Source organism: Macrobrachium nipponense, chromosome 2 (genome assembly GCF_015104395.2).
Source record: "Macrobrachium nipponense isolate FS-2020 chromosome 2, ASM1510439v2, whole genome shotgun sequence".
NCBI classification, from domain to species: domain Eukaryota; kingdom Metazoa; phylum Arthropoda; class Malacostraca; order Decapoda; family Palaemonidae; genus Macrobrachium; species Macrobrachium nipponense.
Window position 1 is genome coordinate 136,511,869 of NC_087201.1, and position 13,531 is coordinate 136,525,399.

Consider the following 13,531-nt stretch of genomic DNA (forward strand, 5'->3'; position numbering starts at 1 on the left):
AGCCTAATCATGTCAACAGTAAACCTAACCATATCGCGCGGTACCATAACCATGCCAACAGTTACCTAACCATGTCAACAGTAATTTGCAATGGAAATGAAGCTATCTTGCAAAACATATCAAAATCAACTAGAAAAACTATATTTTCTTGTCATTCTTGTCAATTGTATTTCAAATAAATACCTTAAAGTTATATTTGCATATCTTGAAAATCTCTAGAAATATGAAATAAACATACCAAATTCCTATCACTGTCATACAATTCGTGAATATTGGGTCTCCATGGCCTTTTCCAGATAGGCTTCTCACAGCAACTTTGATATACTGTATATATACTGTAGTTTATGTTATATTCTCAGCAGCTTACCATTGGGGTTGTAGTTATAAATGTTTACCTTAATTTTTCATTAATAAGCAAACTATTTAGCGAACCAAAGTTGTTCCATCAGGAAGGATGTATCTTGTGGGAGCATTCATATGGGAGAGCATAAGTAGGTTAGTTAAGTTAGAGTGACTTACTTTAATTTCAAGTTCACTAACCTTTTAATCTATGATTGAATTTTCCTATATGTATGGATAAAAGCATTCAAATAAAAGAAAATTACATGCAAACCAGCATATCTGCTCCCACAAGATCCATTCTTACCGTTTCATCTAGTTTCTGCATTATATGCTCATAATTGTTCAATTTTTTTAATGAAATCTTGTAATTGGTACCAACACCCCACATAGTATTCCAAAGTAAATTTACCATTGGCAGCAAATGTACGCAGTAACCTACAGTAGTAATAAATTGGCAAAACAAGTTGTGAAAACCTATGATATTTGCTTGTACTGTACATGATGCAAAAAGAAACATGGTTCAAGTCAATTAGAATAATTGTTTCAAATTTATTTTAGGAATGTGCATGCTTCTTGCAGAAATGGCATTTTACTAGAAAATACCAGGCAGAAGTGTTGTTTACATTACCTTCATAAAAGGGTGCCAATTGAATATGCATTTTTGAGAACTCCCACAATTGGGCTATGAGATTTTAATAAATTGTTATAAATAGGTTTGTTTCCTATTTGATTTGTGATTTCAATTTTTTTTGCTTTTTATGGAAATTAAGTTAAACCTAGATTTTTGCTTATACAGTATTCTGTAAAATACAGCATTGCATTTGTTATAAAAGGGTACCTTACTTTTACTACTTTGTTGTTGTACTTTTTTTAGTTTTATTAACAAATATTGCTTAACTTTTGCCTAATCAGCATGCAAGTTAAGTCTGCTTTTTTCATTTTGATTTCATATTATTGGTTTTGATCATCCCATGCTTTGTTTGCTATTTAAATTCTGATATATGCATGTTTTGTTTGCATGACTTGTATGACTATTGCATGCAAATGAAGCATGTGCCATTTCTTTTACTTTGTTTATGTTCTTTGCAAGAACATTTGTGTACAGTTGCTTAGGTATGTACAGTATACAATCATAAGCACAAGCCCAAAAAAAGGAAAATAATTACTGTATACTATATTGGTGAAATAATAAGATAATATGAGAATAAGTTTGTTTCATTCTAACTGCCCTCTCAATTTTAGATAAAGATACTTAGCAATTAATGTTACATTAACTGAAGGATTTTATTTAATGATTCAGAAATGCCTAATATATAAGTCATAAGCTATGATAGAGCCCTATAATCATGTTAACAAGCAATATTAATCGATTTAGTATTCAATAATTTATAAAGAGAAGTTTATTGGAGCATAAGAATAAATTTTAACATTTAAAAAAGCCGCGCTACGCCACAGCCGAGTTTTAGTTGAGGGCATAATCAATAGATGGCGCGCATCCTGACGGGTTGGATGACGTTTTTTTTAATGGTATAAATAGTCAGTTTCCCATCTTTCGTTTATTGTCTTTGGTCTTGTGCAGTTCACAGGCAGCCATCTTCAAGAAAGGACGGTGTATTTATAACCCTCTGTTTTCAACTTTCGTTTCCAAAATATTCCGTAAGTACCCTTTTCGTGACAGCAATTCTTGCTCAGTTTTATTAATATCTGGTTGTATTTATCTTGTATGTATACACAGGCTTTTAAAACTGAGGAGGAATCTGTTCTATGGAGATCAGTTATTGCCGTGAATCTCTCTTATTTTGGTGGTTCTAACTGGTCAGTTGTAATCACCCGAAGACGTATGTTTATTTACAATACCTTATTTAGGGCATGAATTTCCAGTTGCGGAATAAACCGAGAAATTTGTATTTTAAAGTCGGTTGTGTAAATTATTCGGTTTGTAATTGGCAGACTTGGGTAAGGTGACAAAAATGGCTATTTTATGACCCTGTACACTAGTTCGCCTCTTAATCTCTGAATAGTTGCAAGTTAATTCTACAATTTTTTCATTTTTCTGTAGGTAACTAGTTTTTCTCTGTAGGTAATTAGTTGCTACTCCCTGTAGCCTAATCTGTACAGGTCACTGTAAAATTTCCGGGTGAAGCCGATGCTCTCTGGGGGACATTGGTGGGGTGAGGTAAGGTCTCGTCCTTCAGTATGTCTGGCAGTGAGCAAAAAGGTACTAACCACCCTCTTCTAATAGTTTCATAGTGCAGCCGTGAAGCTTTCCTCCAATTACGCCTTAAAAAACTTTCCGCTTATCAATTTCCCGGTAGATCTAAGCCCTTATTCCGCAGCGAACAAGACTATGCTAGTTGACGTTTTCCTATACAGTTTTACCGCCTGAACAAGAATTTAAGATATTTTTTCGGCCGGCTGTAATTAACGTGTAATTTACCTTTGAACATTTGTACCTACAGAAAAAAGTCCTTCATGTTGTTGTCTCTGTCGTATCACCTATTTGCGCAGTCTCGAATTGTCATGGTGAAACCACACCTTCCGAATGACGTCACGAAAAAAACTCTACCCAAAAAGTGACATCATTATAGACATCATTATAGACAATATCCAATCGCAAATAAGCAAGTTTCATTTTTCTCTGAAACAAAAGAAAGCACAGTGTTTTCACCGAATGACAATATAATGTTACCAAGTCGTAAATTTTTTCGACAAATACACCTATTTTCTCCAATTAAGCGTTAGTTGCACTAACGCCATGAGTGAATTAGCACGACCGTCTACACGCTCCGATTTTGTTCCCCAGGAAACTTTCCCCTTAGTGTGTGAAAATTACGTGAATTATCGAGATTTCACAAACTATTATGGGCCTATAGAAAGGCTCGTAACTTTTGCCAAAAATCACGGTTTAATCAAGAGTGAACATATTTGCCCGACTTGTTAGGTAAAGTGCCTTCTTGACTTGAACAAAAAAGCCTTTCGGTGCCATAAAACCTATGTAAGCTGTTTCCTGTATATATTTTTGTTATCGTATGAAATATGTGATTATCGTGTGAGATATGCTGGAGTATTGTCTCTGTTAGCCTAATGGCCGCTCAAATTTTTCGGAATTGTCATGAAGTGTGCAGGGAAGGTAGTGCCCTTAAGGGGGGGGGGGGGTCGCCCCCCCCCCCCCCGCTAGGCCTAGGTAGGGGTACGGCGCTCTAGGTTAGGTGGTTTGTTTGGTTAGGTAGTGCCCTGGAAATCACCTTTCTCCTGCTCCCCACCACCCAAAAACCCCGGTTCCCACTGGGGTCCCCCAAGATTGTTAGATGGGAACAAGGGTGTAATTGCTTGATGCCACCAATATTAATGATCAGTTTAAGCATAATCAATAAAAAATACTTCGGAAAAATATATATTCTTCTGCAAACAAGAGACGGAGCTCTCCTTTAGATTTACCGTCTTCAGAGGTAAATTACGGTTTAATTACAGTCGATCGAATAAATATTACTTTAAATTCTTGTTCAGCTGGTAAAATAACATAGGAAACCGTCAATTGCCATAGTCTAATGTACCGCGGAATGCGGGCTTAGAATTACCACCGAGTGTGACCTTGTTTTCCCTTCCGTTGGGGGTTGGGATGGGTTTTGACTTCTTAGGAAAGTGTTAAGCAGGCATTGAAGGACCCCTTAGCTGTTTTAGCCGACAGTATTTTATTTCGAATATCTCCAGTCATTTACGTTGAATGGTTGCCGAGGGAGATGTAAAATCGTTGAGAGAGAAAAGATTGAGTGCGCAGTGCAGACATTAGTTTATGCCTCGTAAATTCAGTACCCAAACAGGTCCCATGATGAGGCTTATGGAGCACGATTGACTCGACCTTGACAACGAAGGGAATTATATATGATTAATGAGTGCCTAGGAATATCAAAATATTCGTCGTAAGTGTGATTTTGAGGTCGCTAATCGAACGTTTCTTCGTTTAAGGGTCTCTCTCTCTCTCTCTCTCTCTCTCTCTCTCTCTCTCTCTCTCTCTCTCTCTCTCTCAGAGGGCTTTTAGTCTTGTGGGATAACTATAGAGGCTGTTGTAATAATTTTAGCATCTTTAACAGCGATGCTGTTAAAAACGCTGTTAAAAAGTGAATATTCATAGTAATAAGAATTAACCATCAGAACTATTTTATTTGCTGCTGAACGTGTTAGTATTGCCGTGTGTCCAAGTGTCCTGCCTGCTTGTCCGTCCCGGGACCCACGGTCTTCCATATGTGCCTTGTGGGTGGTTTGCGGTGATGTGTTTTCCCAAGGCGATGTTGGTGTCTAATTTTCACTTACACGTCTGTTGTATGGGCCTGTTGCTTTTTTTTTTCCCCGGTCTGTGGTGTGTGTTTTGATGCAGTCACTTTATGCTGCACGTTTTTCGTTGCTGAGAAAGAGAACTTGGTCAACTGGAAAATTGTGTTCAGTTAGATTTAATCCCACGTGTATTGTTGAGGGGCCTTTTATTGGTTACATACATATATACACACGAGTGTATAGGCACTTTTATAGCTTCCTCGTAGCTTTGAATTTAAACATTCTCTACTGAATCATCTGTGCGTGTGTGGGGCTTGGGGGGTTGGCGGGGGTGGTGGTGGTTGTTGGTTGGTAATAGGAGCAATCAACTTACAAATACTAGCACGAGTTCACACTTTTTAAAAAGTATTTATACATACGCATATATTTGTGTATATATGCACTATTATAGCTTTCTCGTAGCTTTGAATTTTGGTGTTTGTATTGGCTCATATTTATTAGATGAATTGTTTTAACTATTTCAGTAAATATATATATATATACATATATATATATATATATATATATATCTATATATATATATATATATATATATTATATATATATATATAATCCGCGAAAAAAATTCGAATTTTATTAAGATTTATCCACGGGCCGTGTGTGGTGCGTATTGACTGATTAGTTTGTTTGCTGAGGGGATTGTCATTATTTTGTTAAATTTATTAAGAATTTTTATTTTTATTTGTAGGTGAATGCGTACAGCCATCGTCGGAAGACCTGTCCTTCCCTCCGGCTTACCAACCAGGACCTTTGGAAAGGACTACATTCTTTAGGTGTGTACCAAAATAACGTAAGTGTCCTCCCTATTTTTTATTTTTCTCAATGTTCTGAAATTTCTTTTGTTTGCTACTCCAAGAATCCAGTCTATTGTGTTTTGATTTTGTATATATGTATATTTTTTCACATAATTAATCTGAAAGATTTTCTTTTTAGGTTATTAATGCCTGCAGCGGATGTTTAACATTTATGGAAGTTCCCATTGTGCTCAGCCAAGTTTGCTTAAAGTAAGTGTTCCTATGTCCAATTTTGACGTTTTTCCTTCATTTACATGTTAAGAAATTATTTCCTTTGGGAAATTGATATGAATTCGGTGTCTTAATTCCTAGTTTTGATTAGCAATTATAATACACTACCCTTGTGCCCTGTCCAATGCTCATAACGAATGGTGGTACATTTCGGAGCTATACAAGACAGGATTCATTGTAACTAATATATTTAGACTTGTCTTCTACTTGTCAAGGATTTTTTTTGCCTCATAAGTGAATTTTTGTTGTGATGCCAATAGTTTGGCGCCGTTGCTAGCAACAAATGAATAGGTTCTGTGAGAGATAGGAATGACCTGTTGAGGAGAAGGGACCACCTGTAGGGGTTGTGGGCATTACCAAGAGGGTCTTTGCAACGTCACCTCGGCCCCAGATACATTCTTATCTGCCTCGTGATTTTCACGAGTTCCTTTTACGTAGTCATGGCGCCTGGTCGTCCTGACTAGCCTTTCCAATTGTCGTTACTTCTCACTTGAGACAAATTATTTTTGGCGATTCTCCGGAATGACCTAGAGATCTCTTCAGGCTATTCATAATGATGATTAAGATTATAGTTATGATTTTGGTTTCAGCTTTTTATCAATGGTTGGGTTTTCGTTATTAAGGCTGATATTAGGCAAATGGTAGGTTAACTATCCTAGGTATCCAAGTGAAGGCATCAACAAGCTTTAAAGATGCTTAGTACAGTGACCTGTAGTGCCAAGCTTTATTCAGATAGTAATATCACACCACGCTGCTAATCATTTCTCTCTCTCTCTCTCTCTCTCTCTCTCTCTCTCTCTCTCTCTCTCTCTCTCTCTCTCTCTCTCCAAAAGTAATGGTCTTGAATTGTAAGTTGTATGAATCTAATCCCCATTACATCAGTGAGGCAAGCTTAAAGGGCCAAGTGTGCGAGTACGCGAGTACTTTTTGCACATAGGACTTTAGGAAACTGACGCCATGGGGTGGGGGGGCGGGGTATCACCAAACAGTAATTATGAAGTGGGTAGGCTCAGGGTATGGCGAAGAAAATGTAATCCTCTTCATAATAATAGTTAGATCAACCTAAAAAACTGTAACGTGTTCATGTCAGCAGTTGACAGAGTCAAATGACAACGTAACGTGTAGTAGCATTTACCTCTCATGGTTCCTTATTTGAAATAAAATGCTTAGTGGGTTCTCTCTCTCTCTCTCTCTCTCTCTCTCTTCTCTCTCTCTCTCTCTCTCAATAAAACAACACATTTCGTAAAATTGAAATGGGAAGGAAAAACAGTAACGAAGATAAAGCTAGCTCTCTCTCTCTCTCTCTCTCTCTCTCTCTCTCTCTCTCTCTCTCTCTCTCTCTCTCTCTCTCACCCACCATAAAACAACACTGATATCGTAAAATAGAAATGGGAATAAAAAACATAGTAACGAAGATAAAGCTCTCTCTCTCTCTCTCTCTCCTCTCTCTCTCGTCTCTCTCTCGTCTCTCTCTTCTCTCTCTCTCTCCTCTCTCTCTCTCCTCTCCATAAAACAACACTGATATCGTAAAATAGAAATGGGAATAAAAAACATAGTAACGAAGATAAAGCTCTCTCTCTCTCTCTCTCTCTCTCTCTCTCTCTCTCTTCTCTCTCTCTCTCTTCTCTCTCAATAAAACACCACTGATTTCGTAAAATTTAAATGGGCATTAAAAATATAGTAACGAAGATAAATTTCTCTCTCTCTCTCTCTCTCTCTCTCTCTCTCTCTCTCTCTCAGCTATTGCACCTTTTTCATCGGATAAGTTACCAAACAATAAATGTTTCCTCTACTAAAGAGATAATGCTCTTATTTTACTTAAACGTCCGTCTCTCTCTCTCTCTCTCTCTCTCTCTCTCTCTCTCTCTCTCTCTCTCTCTCTCATAATAAAGTAACATTGTTTTCGTCGAATTGAAATTGAAAACTTGGTAACAAAGATAAAGCTCTCTCTCTCTCTCTCTCTCTCTCTCTCTCTCTCTCTCTCTCTCTCTCTCTCTCTCTCTGGTCATTTCAGCAACGCCAATGCAAACCGCGATTAGGACTTGACAAGGCACGAAGGGCCTCGACGAGGTAACTTCCATTTCCGGAGAGGTTGCCATAGTCAGGGGTAAAATCTCGTGTAACCGATTTGTAGGGAGTTGAATACTTTTTTGTTTTCCCATTTCGGTACAGTTCTCCTAAATAAACGAGTTATTTAACTCATGCCAAGCGACAACTTATTTTCATATTTTCACAGATCTATCAGTGTGCGAGCGTTATACATTTCCTGGACTTCCCTCTTGAAGTTCCTTCTGTTGCCTTCTTCCGTAGTCATAATAATTATCGCCTCAGATCGAAATGAGATTCGATATTCCAGTATGCGTTATTGTCATATTCTTTTGCAGGTCAATATCTCCCTTGAAGTGGTTGAAAGTTGACTTGGAGTCGTCTCCGTTGCCTGATGCGCTTTCAGGTCATGAGCTACGACCCTTTTCAGGAGTTTAGATTATAACTTCCTTTTCCAAAGACCTTTCCTTCCTCCCATCTACTTTTATTATTGGAGGCTTTAATATCAGACCTCTTTTGGTCCCTTTTATGTGTGTGTGTTTTTCTCTCATCTGTTGGTTTTCAATTTTTTATGGGCTTATGAGCTCGGTTGGACTTCTCAAATGTTTTCATTCGTGCTTTCCTTACTTTGCTTTCAGTATCTAACCTGGAGAAGTATTAATATTTCTGGGGCTTCATGAGAGATGTTTCGTTAGTTTCTGTGCCTGGCCGTTCGGAGAAAGAATCTCGGCACTTTCTTTTGTGACATTGTGCAGTGTTACCGTATTACCCTTCAACTAGTTTATGAACATGTAGCCTTGCTATTTCTCTCTTGTATACCCAAAAAATCAACTATTTACCTAGTTATAAGGCAGCTTTACGGACCGCAGCTGAGAGAGAGAGAGAGAGAGAGAGAGAGAGAGAGAGAGAGAGAGAGAGAGAGAGAGAGAGAGAGAGAGTGGCAAGGATTAGGATGTCTCAAGGACTCTAGTCCATCCGAGGAGACATCGTGTGCTCACTAATCTCTAGGAGCAGGTTTTACTCTTCTTGCACAGTCATAATGATTTTGTCTAGCTTTCTTTTAAACTCTTCCACACTGTTGCTGTTCACAACTTCTGGTGGCAGTTTATTCCATTTAGTGTCACATATCTTGTATGCAAATAAGTTCCCACAATGGGATGTGGAGTATTTCTTCAGTTCTAGTTTCCATCAAATATTTTTTGTCTGGTTTTCGTTTAATGTAAACAGGTTACTGTCTACTTTTGTTTTGCCTTTCAGTATTTTGAATGTTTCTATTAGTTGTCCTTGCAACCGTCGTGTTTCTAAGTCATGCATGTTCGGGCTCCCTAGTCGTCTTTGGTAACCTATTTGCCTGATGGGTGGAATTAATTTTGTGGTTCTTTCTTGTACCCCTTCTAGTCTATTTATTTCCTTAGTGTTGGTGACCAAAACTGGACTGCATATTCAAGATGTGGTTTAACTATTGATGTGCAGAGCTGCAGCTCCGTTTCCTTATTTCCGTATCTGAACTGCCACTTTATGTATCCCACGAGTTTCTGTCTCTTCTTTTCAGCTTTTATGCATTGTTTTGTGGATTTTAAGTCCTTGGTAGTAATAACTCCAAGGCCCTCTTCTTGTTCTACACTGTAACTCCCAAGCAGCATGTAGCTGGCATGAGGGTTGTTTGTGTTCCTATTTGTAGTACTTTACATTTATTCAGGTTAATAGGCATTTACCATAATTTTTACGTCTCCTATTTTCCTTTGATAATTTCTTAAACTTTCCATTGTATCTGGGTCTGGTGCATTTACTCCTAGTTTGGTGAAGCCTACAATCCGATCATTTCTGATTCTCCACCAATTATTACGACACTGTTTTCTATTAGTTGGCCAGTCTTCGATCCAGTCCGCTATTTCTCCTACAATTCCTAAAGCTCTTAACTTTTGTCGTTAGTTTCTTGTGTGAAACTTTGTCAAAGGCCTTTTGGAAATTTACTACTGCTCTACTACTGTCGTCAATACCAAGCATGTTAATGAAAAAAACTTCAAGAGGTTTGATAGGCAGGATCTGTGTTGGCTGCTTAACAACAAGTTGTTTGTATCAATGAGAGAGAGAGAGAGAAGAGAGAGAGAGAGAGAGAGAGAGAGAGAGAGAGAGAGAGAGAGAGATAATTCTGAAGATTGTTACATTGTTTCCAACACCTGTAGCTTACAAAGTAGTATATAGCAGGTGAAGTTTCTTTGGTAAAAATAAGCATTAAATACGTGTATAAAAAAACAAATTATTTAATTTTTTCAGTGTTTCTATCAATATTTTACATATGTGCAGTGGGTACACATTATCAAATTTTAATTAAAGCTTTGAGATTTACACATTAATATATCCATGGGGGTGTGCACGAGACCAGGTGGACCCCCCTTAAATCCGCTACTGACACCTGCGTGTGTTTGGTTTGCACGCGTGTGCGCGGTTAGTCAAGATTAATAGTGTCAATATGTAAAATTTATATACAGCTCATGTAATAGTAAAGTTTTGTTAACCAGCAGCTTTGTTTGTCCAGAGACTTGATATGCTTTTGCAACTGGACCTGTTATTGATTTCCGTGAAATTGCCAACGACCGTAAATATCACAGATTATGGAAAGACTTCTTTTGGATAGGTTTTGTCATTTTGTACCAACTTCGAATGCGTCGTCATTACCTGCAGTTAATGTGATCATTAAGCATTGCATGGGAGATTCTATTTCATCCGCTTTGAAAGAATGAGGAAATAGATAATCAGCGTGGCTGAAGTTTTTAAAAGGTTGTTGACGTTTGAGATAGTTTCCTTCAAGTCTTGAATGCCACTGAATAGCCATATTAACTCGTGAGTGCTAGATAAGGTTAACTTGTTAGTCTCTTGCAGATGAAGTCTGGGTTTAGTTTTTATGTCTACAGATTCTTGTTGAAGGAATTTCAACGGCTTGACAAAGGTAGACTGGCTTATCTAGATGTTTAAGGAGACGGGTTTGCAGTTGGTAAAAGCCTCTAGTTGACCCAATGCTGCTGCTGTCACCAGGCTGGTATTTTCCTTAAGTTTAACGGTTTTCACTGGAACCCATACTCTTCAGTGTGATTAGCAAGGACTTTTTTGAGTTTTGGGTCAATATATTATTGGCTGTGCTCACTCTTATTGTTACTGAAATGTTCAGACTTGGTTTTGCTTTGGTCCTCGTTAGCTCGCAATTGGGGTGACCTCTTTTGGTGGTAGTGGTGATATTGCTAGCCTGACCTAAATTCTCGACTTGAATGATGATGAATTCCATTATCTCAGGAAACTTTCTAATCGTACATCACAGTTCGTTTTATGGTATGACCAGTCTCCTTGCATGCGAATTTTTTTTTATTAGTTTAAATTTTTACTCTCTCTCTCTCTCTCTCTCTCTCTCTCTTTTCGTTTGACGCTTTGTCAGCAATAAAATCAACGAATTGAATTGAAGGCACTTTCGTCAATGAATGTTTTGAGGCTACATAAGAGTTTTTAGTTTTGCACCAAATCTCAACCTGAAATTTTGTATAAGCCGGGGAGAAGGGGGTTGGGGGCGTTGTTTAGTTGATGACAGGAACAGTTTAGGCCTAAATGAGTTTTTAAGTGGGCGCTAAATCTCTCAACGTGCTTTTGTATAAGCAGGCGAGGAAGGGGTGGGTGTTATTTAGGATGACAGAATAGTTTAGGCCTAAATGAGTTTTTAAATATGTTGACGCGAAGTTTTGTTAAACTGGGGTGGGAGGGGGCATTATTGTTTAGGATGATGACAGAAGAGCTTAGGCCTAAATGAGTTTCTAAGTCTACACATTTTCTTTCGTGAAGTTTTTGCTTAAGCAGCGAAGGAGGGGGAAGAGTTTTTAGGGGTGATGACAGGGAGTAGAGGCCTTAACTTGATGAAATAAATACAGTCTATTTTTAGAATTTATTGATGGACGTCGCTATTCTTTCGGGCTATCGAACTTGATGAAAATTTGCTGGGTGTTAATAGTAGTCATGGTCGTCAACAATTAAAGAACTACTCTGTTCGTTAACGTTTAAGCCTAGGTTTTTCGAGTGCATGAACTATGAAATTCTCTTTATTCATAGTCCGTTGTTTCTTTACCCCAGTCCCTTTCTTTGCCGGATTCTTACAGTGCTTTAGAAGCGCTGAGACAATACACAGTTTCTCATCCCGTAATTGAAGAAATAAGGGAGTGGATAGATATAATAGTAAAACGGAAATCTATAAATATAAAACTCTGTTGGGTCCCTTCCCATGTGGGCATAAAGGGTAATGAAGAGGTGGATAAAGAAGCCAAAAAGGCAGTAAAAAAGGAGTCTTTCAAAAAAATACAAATACCATACAATGACATTAAAACAATAAATGAATACGGTCAATCAAAATGGGAAAAAGAATGGCTAGAATTGAATCATAAATTAAAGCATATTAAATCATCTGTAAAACCTTGGAATAGACAACTATGTCAAAGAAGGGAAGATGTCATATTAACAAGATTAAGAATAGGACATACATACTTAACACACACATACTTGATGTTGCAAGGCGAGGAAAGACAGGCCCCTTACTGTGACCATTGTCGTATTTTGGTCACAGTCCGTCATCTACTAACTAAATGCAATAAATTCGAAAGAAAACGAAGATCCAACCACATATATAACATACCACTTGAAGAACTATTGGGAGAAAATGCCCCACTTCAGAATATAGTAAATTATCTCAAAGAAATAAACCTGCTTTATATGATATAACACGTCTTATAATTTCATAGTTATACAGTAAGCGCTGAATGGCCTTTGCTGCCCCAGTGCTTGGTGTTACACCTAAACTTTATAAAACCAACCAACCAACCTTTCTTTGCCGATTTAAGACGTTGTGAAAGCGTGATTTAGTTTTACAAACTCATCTTGTGCCTTAAAATAAATTTGGCATGGCTATCAAAAATAATGTTTATTTCAATTAGTCGCCTATCTTTTTGCTGGTCTCACTGTATGTTTCGAAATAGTGTTTAGTCTGCATATGATGGCCAGTCTGGCCCCATTGACAAATTTGCAGACTTATGCTTTACTTTTAAGTGGGGTATTTTTGGGTATTTTTTTTTTTTTTTTAGCGAGATGTCCGGGTGTGTAAAACGTCCATGCATTTTCTTGAGAATTATATTTGAAAGCAGTCAAACTATTTTAAAATTATTTGGAATGATATGTATGCATGAAAGACTTGATTTTCAAAACCACATTTTACTTGAGTGTTCAGTATCGATATGTAGGTCGAAATACATATGAAGAGATACTCCATCAAGAAATCCAGACTACTCACGTAATAAAGAGGGCCATGCTTTTAGCACCCCGCCTTTTTTATGTATACAATTTACCAAGAAAGTTAATTGCTTGTAATTACGATTTTAAAATGTTCGTATTTATGAAGTTTGAAATTAAGATACCGTTGGTTTCAGAAACCAACGGTATCTTAAAGATGTAATCATTATTAACAAATGAAAATTTTTTAAAATATTTAAAAACCTCCTTAAATCTATTCTTTGTAAATTGCCAATATACCTTGGTTTCTGGAGTATTGAATTCATGTAAAGATTTTTATATAAAAAACTAGTGTATTTATCTAATTGGTTTATTATTTACAGTTTGGGGGAGAGAACGCGGGACAGAACAGCGCCAGAGGAGCTGAGGGGAACATAAGAAGATCGTTGATTGCCGTAACTGAAGAGATCATAATTAGATCGTAGATTGTAGTAACTGGAGAGATCACAATTAGATCGTCGATTGCA

At 37.4% G+C, this 13,531-nt stretch overlaps 1 long non-coding RNA gene across 1 annotated transcript; it reads left to right on the forward strand.

Annotated features, from left to right (window-relative positions):
- The first annotated feature begins 1,910 nt into the window (after window positions 1-1,910).
- On the forward strand, window positions 1,911-13,526 carry LOC135221527 (uncharacterized). Its single transcript, XR_010316004.1, has 4 exons — window positions 1,911-1,998; window positions 5,363-5,464; window positions 5,608-5,678; window positions 13,388-13,526. It is a non-coding gene; the product is annotated as an uncharacterized LOC135221527 (long non-coding RNA).
- Window positions 13,527-13,531: the final 5 nt, after the last annotated feature.